Raw genomic sequence first — 10,000 nt, 5'->3', positions numbered from 1 at the left:
AAAAAGACATTCAGCAATTCAAAAATCCAACAAAGTGAACATCTCTTCCTCCAACTATTCCTAAAGAATGGAATATTTACAATTTCCTGTGAATATTTTAAATCTCCCTCAAAATAAAATAAGTTAGGAAACTTACATACCCACAGCTTTCGAACACACAAACGATCAGCTTTCAAAAAAAAAAACCTTTCATATCTACGACTACTCTATCCGTTCCTTTCTCCCTGAGTATTCGAAAATGTAAACACCATCCTCCTTTTTATTCTACGAACACTACAATTTCTCTTTGTGCAGTCATACAAAAGACTATATTTGGTAAATCTTAGAACTTTACTGTCTGCAACTTGTTTTCTTTTCTTTTTGACTCTCCCTGAGTATTCGAAAATGTAAACATCCTTTTCATTGCAAAAGTCCTACTGTATTCTCCAACTGGACAGACAAATGAACATCTCAAGAAAACTTTAAAACTTTAATATATTAAATCTTGTGTGAAACTTTTATCTTTCTTTTCTCTCTGACTACCCAAATACGAAAACACACCTTTTATTGCAAGAACACAAATGAATTCAGAAATTCAAAATTTCAACGACGTGAATATCAGTATATATATGTGTGTGTGTATGTGTATTATCATTATTATTGTTTTTTTCTACCAGTAATTACAAATAGAAAAGGTTGAATTGCTTCTTTTCAAGGCACCGCTCTCAGCGGCCACTGGTAGTAGTAAACACATTTGACCTCTGCTGACCCAAAGAGTGCGAAGATTCTTTTGTCTCTATGGCTGACTTCTCCACCATCTGCCGAATCTATTTATGATTATGATCTATTCACCAAACTACTACCCAACTATCGGTGATGGTGATAATGATAAAAATAAAAGTAATAATAATATGCTGCAGCTGCTGATAATAAATACTACTAATACTACAATAATATTACAACTACTACTATTATGACAGCACAGGAATCTGAGGCCTAACTACCACCCTTACCACTACCCCACCCCTGCTACTGTTGCTGTCGCTGCAACCACTGATGCTACTACATATAAAAACAATAATATCAGTGATATCAGTGATGATAATAATAATGAAAGGAAACGAGTGGAGCCTCCTCACGGGCTGATTAATAATACATCTAGTGATGATGTCACAATAAAACACTGGTAATTGCACAACCTGATGATCGCTACCTCATATGAGTAACAATAAAATAAAACAAAATATTATGAATAACGGTGGTAATGAAACTAAAGCCAATGATGGTGACAGTGTTCCACGCGGCAGGCTCACAGATTCTGGTCCGGCTCCAGCCTGTCGATATCTAGAAAGGGACCACCACACACGGCGTAGATGGAGCAAACAAATGAATGCTGTGGTCATGGAGTGTTACTACCTGAGCAGCCCGGTAGATGAAGATGATGTTCAAATTAGGGGTTACAGACAACGTATGTCTGATCATTGAAGAGAAAAGGGATTGTTTCAACTCACGGAACAGAGACTATGTGATCAAGCTAGAGCAATAAGAAAAATTGTTGGTCCACAGAAGTAGAGCTCGAAGCTATCAAAAGACGGGTCATGGAAAATAGCAGCAGAGATAACAATGAGAATACAGTTCTTACTAATAAGAGTAATCTCATAGCACAGGGAAGGAGTAGTGGTAGTTTACTTGATGAGAGATATGTAGATGATCTAAAAGAAGACACTAAAACTAATAGCGAGATGACAGATGAACAAAAGGCAATCCACGACAGAATAAAGGTAAGGAGAACGATAGCGACATTATTTGCAACCTTAAAAAGGTTGATCGATGGAAATTGAACCAAGAAACGAAAAATGTCAATGAAATTCTGAAATACATCAGAACAAACAACATCAGAGAAACAAATAATTTGATCAAGGCAGCAAGTATTGTTGGAGCAGAAAATGTGGGTGCTGATGTCAAGAAAAAGAAACATAATGGGAGTGACAAAAGAAAAGATCCATGGTGAAAAAGAAGAATGCAGGCAGGGTTAGACATGCTCTCGAAGGAAATTTCTGTGCTAGACCGAAAAGAGAAAGGGGAGCTTAAAAGCGAACAAAAATACACGGCGCTGAAAAGAAGAATAATATTGAAAGAAAGAGCCTGAAAGTAGTAATAGAGGAACTAAAACAGCGCCTCGTTGCAAAAAAAGCAAAGATGGTAAGATACGACCAAAGAATGAAGGGTTACAACCAGAATAGGTTATTCAGAGAAGATCAGAAGAGATTCTATAAAGAAATAAATGGAGTCTACAGATGAAAAGTTGATACCAGATAACATTAAAAGTCAAAGGTTTGGGAGTGACATCTGGAGCAAAGACAAGGAGCACAAGAAGGATGCTGAATGGTTGCAAGATCTGAAACAAACAGTAGTCTGTCCAAAACAAGCAGAACTAGTCATTTCTGTTAAGGAAGTGAAGGAAATCAGCAAAATAAATGAGCAACTGGAAAGCCCCAGGAACAGATGGAATTCAAGGCTACTGGATCAAAAGATTTGGCGAATGTCATGCACGAATAGCTGCACAAGGCAACACCTTCTTAAATGCTAACCAAGTAACACCAGAGTGGTTGACATTGGATAGGACAGTGTTGTGCATGAAAAACATCGAAAGAGACAATACGGTAGACAATGACAGGCCGATATCCTGTTTGCCACTTATGTGGAAGTTATTGACTGGAATACTCGCAGAATCAATATACGAACATCTGGAAAAAATGGAGCCCTGCAACATGAGCAGAAGGGTTGCAAGCTTAAGTGCAGAGGTACCAAAGATCAACTCCTAATAGATAAAACTGTACTCAGAGACTGCAAGAGGAGGAAAAGTAACTTAGCCATGTTATGGATCGACTATCGTAACGCGTATGAGATGATCCCACATTCTTGGATTATGGAGTGTATGAACCTATTTGGTATTGCATCGAATGTTGAGCGATTGCTTGGAAAAAGTATGGCGAATTGGAGGACGGACCTGACAACATACGGAAGAAGTTTAGGGACAATAGAAATTAGGAGGAGCATCTTCCAAGGAGACTGCCTGTCCCCACTAATCTTTGTGCTTGATACCACTAACACTGATTCTAAGGAAAGCAAAAGCTGGGTATGTATTCAAAAGCCACCAACAAAAGTCAACCAGTTGTTATTCATGGATGACCTCAAACTTTATGGTAAAGATGAAGCCCAAGTCAGTTCCCTCGTTGATACGATGTATACCTTCAGTGCTGATATCAGAATGGAGTTCGGACTGAGAAAGTGTAGTGTGTTGAAGAGAGGTAAAATCAAATGTATGGACGGGCTAACGATACTGTCAGGGAGGTTATGAAACAGATAGAAGAGACGGGCTATAAGTACTTGGGTATTTTGGAAATGGATAAACTGATGGAGAAAGAAATGATAAAAAAATTTAAGGTGGAGTACTTGCGCTGACTAAGACTGATACTTAAGTCGAAATTAAACGGATCGAGGCTATCAACACCTGGGTGGTTTCACTCCTTAGATATGGAGCAGGGATAATCGCATGGACAGTAGACGAACTAAACAGCTTAGACAGAAAGACAAAAAAAAAGTGACTCAGACAGACTGTATGTACCATGAAAAAGATGGGTAAGAGGACTTATTGGATGCGAACACATCATTACAGCAAAAGAAAATAGCATAGCATGGTATGTAAAAAATGCCAGAAATACTATTATTAGAAGTAAGAAGGTCAGGCTTGTGTAGGATGAAAGATTGCAAAGATAAAGCACTATACAAGAAATTGAAACCGAATGAAACTGAAAATAGGTGGGTAAATAAAAGAATGCATGGTCAATTTCATAGAGATGTTGAAGATAAGACAGACAGAGGAAAAGATGGCTATCGATAACTAAAAGTGATTTAAAACCGGAAACGGAGTCTCTAATCTGTGCTGCCCAAGAGCAAGCACTAAGAACAAACTACATAAAATACAGAATAGACAAGACAGCAGAAAGTGATAAGTGCAGAATCTGTGGACAAAAAGGTGAAACCGTATAGCATATTACCAGTCAATGTACGCCACTAGCCCAGAAGAAATATAAGAGACGCCACGACAATATAGCCAGGATTGTCCATTGGACACTTTGCAACAAGTATGGACTTGATGGAGCAAAAACTTGGTACGACCACAAACCTGAAGGCATCGTCGAAAATAGAAATGCAAAGATCCTATGGGATTTTGTGATTCAGTGCGACCATGAGATAGAGAATAGGAAGCCAGAGATAGTCTTAATTGAGAAAGAAAACAAACTATGCTGGATCATAGATATAGCATACCGAGCTGACAACAAGGTATGCGATAATGAAGAAAGAAAAGTCGAGAGATATGACAGGTTAGCTTGGGTAGTTAAGCAGTTGTGGTCGATAAAAAAAGGTAGCAGTAGCACCAATAATTGTCGGAGCCTTGGGAACAGTGAGCAAAAATCTCGAGAAGTATGTGGAACAAACAGGGGATGCAATAAGGGTGGAGCACTTGCAGAAAACAGCACTGCTTGGAACCGCTCGAATACTCCGGAAGGTGCTCGAAAAATAAGAGGTGATACCTTAGCTCACTGGTAGTGAACAGCTGACACTGTAGTACATCTCCAGCGTTAGAAACTGTGCAACGGCAATAATAATAATAATAATAATAGTGATAATGATAATGCGAATAGATTATCTCCGTTGCTTTTTGTTTTCTGCATTATCCTTCTGACCTTGGTACTCAGGAAAATTATCCTGGAATATCACCTAAAGGGGAAATCTCAAACAATCAGCCATCTCCTCTTCATGGATGATTTGAAGCTGTATGATAAGGATGATGCTCAGGTGAGTTCTTTGGTGAACACGGTCTACTGTCTTAGTGTTGATATTAGAATGGAATTCGGACTCATGAAGTGTGGTACAAAGTACCTGAAAACAAGCAATGTTCAGTCCCTAGCAGGAATAGAACCTAGTAGATAACCTAATAGAGAACTGATTATATGAGTTGAAAAGGAAAGCTACAAATACCTTGGCATACTAGAATTCAACGAAATCATAGAGAAGGAAATAAAAAAAACAACTGAAGATGGAATATTTCCGATGACTAAGATTGGTATTGCGCTCAACATTGACCGGATGGAATAAAATCCAAGCAATTAATACAAGGGTGATAGACTCACTTCAGTATGGAGCTGGAATCATAAACTGGCAAAAGAAAGAATTGATGAACATTGATAAGAAGACAAGAAAAATATTAACAGGGCACTCTAAGAGTGACACCGATAGGCTGTTCTTCTCCAGAAGAAAGGGTGGGTGAGGTTTGATCAGTTACCAGGATTGTTTGGAAGCTAAGGAAAACAGCGTAGTGCGGTATATAAAAAATACCATATAACCAGTGTTGAAACATGTGAAGAAGTCCGGCGTCATCAAATTAATAATTGTGTTAAGAAAGAAAACTTAAAGAGGAAAAGAGCACACAAAAAAAGAAACTGAATGGAAGAAAAACATATACGGTCAGTTTTCAAGAGATGCAAACACCAAAACAGATACAGAAGATCGGTGGGTATTGATGAGGAGAAATGACCTGATGAGAGAGACAAAAACGCTTATATGCACGCACAAGAACAAGCATTAAGGACTAACTATGTGAAGTGCAGAATCGACAACACTACCGAGAGCGACAACCATAGAAAGTGCTGTGAGAGGCGTGAAACTGTATGGCACATGCTTAGCTAATGCCTGAAATTGGCACAACGCGATTACAAAAGACAACATGACAATGTGACAAGAATGGTCCATTGGGAACTCTGTGGAAATCACAGCTTACAAAGAGCAAAAACGTGGTATGAGCAAACCCGAGATGGAGTTACTGAGAATGAAGATTGCAAAATCCTGTGGAATGCAATATATATAAATGATCACCTGACCAGACATTGGAAGCCGGACATTGTTGTAGTGAATAATCGACATAGCATATCCCGGTCAAAACGGGATCAAAGAGAGAGAAAGCTGAACAACTATGATGATTTGAAGTGGGAAATGCGAAGGTTGTGGTCACTGAGGGGAGTAGCCGTGATACCAATAGCAATTAGCGCACTTGGAAGTATCAGTACTCAACGACCAACATGAATAAAAAAAAAAATTGGTACAAATGTAAAGATAGAAAACTTACAAAAATCAGCATTGCTTGGAACTGCAAGAATTTTTCGCAGGATTCTTGAAGTATGATCAGTAAACAGGTTTCACCTTAGCCTGCTGGACGTAAATAGCTGACATTTTCCATTATACCCAGCAAAATAAGCTGAGAGTTGTCATACAATAATAATAATAATAATAATAATAATAATAATAATAATAATAATAATAAGAGAACTAAGGGATATTTAACAAATAGGAGAGCTCAGGGACGTTTAACGAATAAGAGAGCTCAGGCGTGTTTAATCAATAAGAGAGTGCGAGGACGTTTAACATGTGAGAGCGATAAAACACTGCTCCGAAATCTATCTAAAAACATCGGGAATAAAGACAACAAATGCAACTTAAAATAACTGGTAAAGTGTTGGACTATATCCAAGTAAGTCATACTCATTGAAATTTATTTCTATTTTTCGAATGAACGATGTATTTTAACTGTGTATCATCTCCGTCACTTGCACAACACGTGTAAACACGCTCGCCACTCTGATGAAGTGTTGGACTATACTCGAGTAAGAAATACTCATTAAGAGTGTTGGACTATATCCGAGTAAGTAATACTCATTAAAATTTATTTCTATATTCCAAATGAAATTTTAACCGTGTGTCATCTCCATCACTCGCACAACACGTGTAAACACGCTTGCCATATTACGATCCAACCAACATCAGACCATCTCCGTCCCCAAACACCATGCACAAGCAAATGAAAAATAAATTAAAACATACCTGGATAAGAAATGGAAAGTACGCAGTTTAAACTTGCTATACAAAAAGAACGAAAAACTATACCTGCAAAACCATTTAATACCAGAAATGAACGGACCGGTACCCTACGAAAATGATGGCAATCAAAATAAAGGGCCCGGCGTTATTTTTCATGTCCTGCAAATAAAATCAAAAAAGCATAAATGGACACGTGAGGAATATATTTCAATCCTACATGTTTATTTTACAGCAGTGCTCTACCCACAGAACGAAAACACATGTACATATAAAATCTGGAACAAAAATAGATTTAGGTACATCAATGAACCCTAATAAATTAACTGACATACGGAGATATATTCTCAAAACGAAAAGAATATTAGAAATAGAATACTTAAAAAGAAAAATGCATCAGAAAAATGTAGATAGTAACCACACAGCAATGCCAAATAATATTATAAGCACTGGGACTGTAAAACACGAAGACAGACGTAACATGTCCAACAAAAACGAAGTAAACAGCGAAAGACAATAAACCTAAACCGTAGGAATGTATAATTATGAGTAAAATGCACCAAACCAGAACACTACAGACACAAATATGAACAGGACGGAATACGAAACAAATGTAAAACCTGGAAACAGTGAAGGTGGAACTAATGATTATGATACTCTAAAAATGAGCATAATCAAAGAATTGAAAGCCACAGATCTCCGTGTGGAACATCGATTGTACCTCCCAAAAATTGTGATTGATAATAAAACATCCATAATAAATAGCATGTACTTGGCCGTCACAGAACTAATAACCAGAGAAACAAATGCCAATATCACCCGGCTAAATGACAATATATACAGCAGCCTCTGTAGCCACAAAAGAAGCTGGATAACCCCTAAGACCTATCCAAACAGGAGTATCACCACCCAAACAAACCCTGTGGATAGATAATATTCAGAAAAAAAAAGGAAAAAAGAGAAAGGATGTGTCAATCCTTAATGAAGCTAATAGACAATTAACACTACTAAGCAACAAGAAGAGAATAATAACACTACGTAAAAGCAAAATTACAGAATAAGAAAAAGTGAGGTAAAAGAACAGCTAAAGCAAGATATTCTCACCAAAGCACAAAGAATCCGCCGGTATGAGAAACGCCAACGTTTTTTTGAACAAAACAAACAGTTCAACTATAACCCCAAAAGATACGACGAAGAACTTGGCAAAAATAAAATAGAGACCAATGCAGCATCAGCAGCAGAATAGATGAAATAATTTTGGAAAGAAATATGGTCGGCGAAGAAACAACCTCAGAAAAGATCTATCAAAATAACATACACAGAACCTGAACAACTCTGAACTCCTATAACAACTGAAGAGGTCAACCAGGCAGTGTAAAAACTAAGCAACTGGAAAGCACCCGGGCACGACAAGATCCCAAACGCCTGGTTAAAATATCTGACAGGAACGCATAAAAAGCTGGTTGAGAAATTTAATGAAATACTAGCAGAGCCAGAGACAATGCCTGAATGGCTTACGGAAGGGAAAACTATCCTAACTACCAAATCCGCTGAAACGGCAAACCCACAAAATTACAGACCAATAACTTGTCTCCCTACAATTTACGAAGTCTTTACGGCAATAATATCGCAGAGATTGAGCAAGCATCTAGAAGAAAACAACTTGCTTCCAGAAGAGCGAGGGCTCATACGACTATAAAAATCAGCTACAGATTAATAAAGCCATAACTGAAGACAGCCGCAGAAACAAGAAAGGTCTATGTATGACCTGGATCGATTACCGAAAGGCTTTTGATAGTTTTCCCTACATGTGGATCCTAGAAACACTAGCCATGAACAAGGTAGCACCAATAATCATAAAATATATACAACATTCCATGAATAAATGGCAGGCAGTGGTACAGCTCCGGACAAAAGAGGGTCTCATGAAAACGAGTCATCCCCATTAGGAGAGGAATATTCCAAGGAGAAGCACTCTCGCCACTCCTTTTTTGCTTAGCACTCACACCTGTATCTGCCATGATAAACACAACTGGATGTGGATACAACTGTTACCGCGAAACAATCAGCCACCTCTTATATATGGATGATCTAAAACTCTACGCTTCAAATGATAAACAGCTGGAAACATTACTACGAACAGTAAATGGATTTACTAAAGAAATTAACATGAAATTTGGCTTACGAAAATGTGTCAAAGTAATCTTGAAAAGGAAAACTAGTTAAGAGTAGCAACTTCACACTAAATAAAGCAAATGAAATAAGAGAATTAGACCAAAGTCAGACATACAAATTCTTAGGAATCAATGAACTAGATACCATACAACTCACACAAATGAAAGAGAAGATAAGAAAAGAATACTATAAATGACTTAGATTAATACTGAAAACAGGACTAAATGTGAAAAACAAGATAATAGGTATCAGCACTCTAGCCATCCCAGTGAGAAGTTACAATATTCTTAACTGGATTCTAAATGAACTAATCAAAATAGACAGGATAACAAGAAAAAAAATGACAGGATTTAGGATGCACCACCCAAAATCTGACATAGGAAAGTTATCTATACAACGAATCGAAGGTGGTAGACGCCTTATACAGCTAGAAAATAATTTCAAAATATCCAGCATAGGATTACAGAGATACGTACTTCAGAAACAAGGAAAACTAATACTAATAGCCACAAAACATGAGCAAAGCGAAAAACTGTTGTAAAGAATTTTTGGGGTTTGAATATTTTACCTCTGAAAAGATGAGTGTTCCGTTCAACATCCTTAAACAACCCTTATTGAGGAACCTTTTGAGCGGGAGGGCCACTCGAACTGAAGAAAACTGTAAGTGGGCCCCACCTGCGAGGCAATGCGCTGTTTATCTTGATATGAGAACCCCTTGTCGCGCGCATATGGTTGTGATGCATGTGCCTGATGTGCCCTTAGACGGGTAGTCATGATGCGTACACTGGGCTTCGTATATTTTAGCCAGTGTCACTTTGATGGCATGCACGGCTTTTTCACTCAATAATAATAATAATAATAATAATAATAATAATAATAATAATAATAATAATAATAATAATAATAATAA

This window comes from Octopus bimaculoides, chromosome 17, assembly GCF_001194135.2.
Source record: "Octopus bimaculoides isolate UCB-OBI-ISO-001 chromosome 17, ASM119413v2, whole genome shotgun sequence".
Taxonomy (NCBI): Eukaryota; Metazoa; Mollusca; class Cephalopoda; order Octopoda; family Octopodidae; genus Octopus; species Octopus bimaculoides.
Note: the sequence above shows the minus strand (reverse complement) of the source record.